Raw genomic sequence first — 3,337 nt, 5'->3', positions numbered from 1 at the left:
TGGAGGGGTCTAGGCTGGGTAGGGGTGAGGTAACAGTGCTTTCTGCACAAGCATAAAGACTGAATTTGAATCTTCAACAGCTATGTAAAAGCCATGCAGGGTATGAGTTCTTGTAGCCTCCAGCACTGAGGGGAGGGGAAGGGCTGAGGTGCAGAGGTGCCCTAAAGCTTTATGTGGCACACTGATCCCTTGCTCTCTCCCCCAGCCTGCATAAACATCACAGACTGCCCTCTGGGTAGTGATTGTCCTTTACTCCCCGTTTCTTGGCAGGAAATATGATCTTTTCCACAAAGTAAAACTTCTCGTGCTTGTTTCGGCAGCACATATACTAAAATTGGAACGATACAGAGAAGATTAGCATGGCCCCTGTGCAAGGATGACATGCAAATTCGTGAAGTGTTCCATATTTAAAAAAAAAAAAAAAACTTCTCCCCATAGTGATATAGTTTCCAATCTCCCTGTCCCACCTGCCCCAATACACCATCCTACCACACACCATCACACTAAAATTGACCAAGGAGGACACCATCATACCAGACACCATCGTACCAAACACCATCATACCAGACACCATCATATGAGACACCATCACGACAAAAGAGATCAAGGAGGACACCATGACTGAAGAGACCAAGGAGGAAGAGAACGAGGGAAACACCATCATACCAGACACCATCATACAAGATACCATCACAACAAAAGAGATCAAGGAGGATACCATCATAACTGAAGAGACCAAGGAGGAAGAGAACGAGGGCGACAACATCAGGCCTGGCCAGCCTCAGGACGCTGGCACAGCTCTCCCTCAAAAAGAGACCGAGGACAACATCACACTTGGCCAGCCTCAGGACACTGGCACAGCTTCCCCCCACAACCAGCGTCAACGCTGGAAGCGGGTGAAGAAGACAATCATGAACGGCCTCAGACATCTGTGCTGCTGCTGCCTGCCACCTGCTAAGACAAAGGCCGCCTCATGTAAGAACATGACTCCAATGAAAAGGGACCTTGGAGCCACCCTCAGCACCAGGTGAGTGCATTACTTCACTTCATTTTATTCAGTTTTCCTTCTGTCCTTTGTAACTAATGATAATTTGCCCACTGTGGCACACCTGTGATCAAGCCCCTCCCTCGTGTATGTACCAGCTGGACAGATCTTAAGGCTGCTTCCATTTCTTCAAGTCTCTGCCCTTTGCATATTCTTGCACAGTTAATCAGCCTTGCACAGCCTTTGGGGAGAGTTCTGGGAAGCCTTATCTTTCCATCCTAGTATCACAGTGGTAAGACTTCATCTCTTGTGTTCTTTCTCCCTAGACTGTATAGTATAAATGATTTATAAAATCTTTATACTATAGTATAAAATGATCTTTATATAACTTATATTATTATAAAGATTTATAAATCATTTACACTATACTATAAAGATCATTTAAATGACCTCTATATAATTTATAATATAAAGATTTATAAATCATTTATACTATAGTATACAATAAATGATAGTATAGGATAAATTATAGTATAGTATAAGTGATTTATAAATCATTTATACTTTAGTATACTATAAAGGATAGTAAAGTATAAATGGTAGTATAGTATAAATGATGCTATATATAGTATAAATGATAGTATAGTATAAATGATACTATATATACTATAAATGATAGTATAGTATAAATGATACTATACATAGTATACATGGTATAATTTAGACTATACTATCCTTTATATTATACGATCAATTAAATGATAGTAGAGTACAAATGATACTATATATAGTATAAATGATAGTATAGTATAAATGATACTATATATAGTATAAGTGATATAATTTATACTTATACTATAAATTGTAATATAAGTAAAGTATAAATGGGAGTATAGTATAAATGATACTATATATAGTATAAATGATATCATTTATACTATACTATCATTTAGAGTATACTATAGTATAAATGATTTATAAATCTTTATAGTATAAATTATATAGGGATCATTTAAATGATCTTTATACTATAGTATAAATGATTTATAAATCTTTATAATAGTAAAAGTTATATAAAGATCATTTTATACTATAGTATAAAGATTTTATAAAACATTTATAGTATAAAGTTTTATAAATCATTTATAGTATAAAGATTTATATTATAATAGGCAACAAATTGCTTCATCTTACTAGATATATATGTAGGTTCATTATCAGTCTTAATTTGTGAAGGTATCCCCAAAATTTCCATTATTTCCAATAACTGTGTAATTACACAATAAGCCTTTTCAGCACTTAAAGCAGTTGCCCTTTGAAAAACTGGGTATACACCTATGTTACAGTGTACATACCTTTGTTTTCCAAATTCTGCAGAATGAAACACATCCATCTGCCATATTTCACTTTTTTCATATCCCTAGGCTTACTTCCAGCATGCAGTCGAGTGTGGTTATACAGAGGACATGTGGGACATTTTTTATTATTTCTTTGCTTGTTGCCCAAGTTATAGAAAAAAAAATTATCTTTTACTTTTAACATCATGTCTTTCATGAAATGTTGAGGTGTTGTAATTGATCAGTTTCCTCATTTGCTTGTACCAATATACCTGGAAAGCCTGTATGAGACCGAATCTGCGTGATATATAATGGAGGGTTTCTACTTTTGTTAAGCCTTTTGCAGTTGCATGAATAATAAAGTTAATTCTAAACCATCAGGAATAAAGTCAGCAGTTTCTATATGACAAACAACTCATTCTACATATTGAGAGCCAGCAATTATATTAAGATTCAGGGAAATCTACTAATACCATAAGGATTACATACAATTTTAATTTTTGAATCGATTTTTGAACTGAACTATATGGTCTTTTGATCACCTGGCTTTTATGTGTGTGTGTGTGTATGTTTGTGTGTGTGTGTGTGTGTGTGTGTTGTAAATCTTTAATCTCTCACTTGGGAGACAGAGAAAGGTGGCTGTCTGAGTTTGAGATCAGCCTGGTATACAGAGTAAATGACAGAACAGCCAGGGCTACACAGAGAAAGCCTGTCTTGAAAAACAAAAAAACAAAAAACGGTGACCATCAAAAAGCCGCAGTTTTCCATCTGTAAAATGGAGACACAGTCATTGTAGGATTCTTAGCAAGAATGCAATCCTTAAGGCTCCAATATCAACCATGGTGGTCAGCACCCTGGAGGGTTGCAAAGCCATTGCAAAGGCTTTGGGATCCATTTTCTCTCATCAGGAAAACCAAAGGAGTTCAATAGTCTTAGCCTATTTCTTCACAGCCACCACCCTCTGACTTCGGGTGAACCAGTTTAATCCTGGGAGGTTTTCCCAACTAGTCTTAGG

The 3,337-nt window shown here is 36.2% G+C and overlaps 1 non-coding gene across 1 annotated transcript; it reads left to right on the top strand.

The window, feature by feature from the left end:
* The first annotated feature begins 304 nt into the window (after positions 1 to 304).
* On the top strand, positions 305 to 411 carry LOC132654478 (U6 spliceosomal RNA). The gene has a single exon (XR_009592119.1). It is a non-coding gene; the product is annotated as a U6 spliceosomal RNA (small nuclear RNA).
* Positions 412 to 3,337: the final 2,926 nt, after the last annotated feature.

This window comes from Meriones unguiculatus, chromosome 5 (genome assembly GCF_030254825.1).
Source record: "Meriones unguiculatus strain TT.TT164.6M chromosome 5, Bangor_MerUng_6.1, whole genome shotgun sequence".
Classification (NCBI taxonomy): Eukaryota; Metazoa; Chordata; class Mammalia; order Rodentia; family Muridae; genus Meriones; species Meriones unguiculatus.
This window is presented reverse-complemented; position numbering and strand designations above follow the sequence as displayed.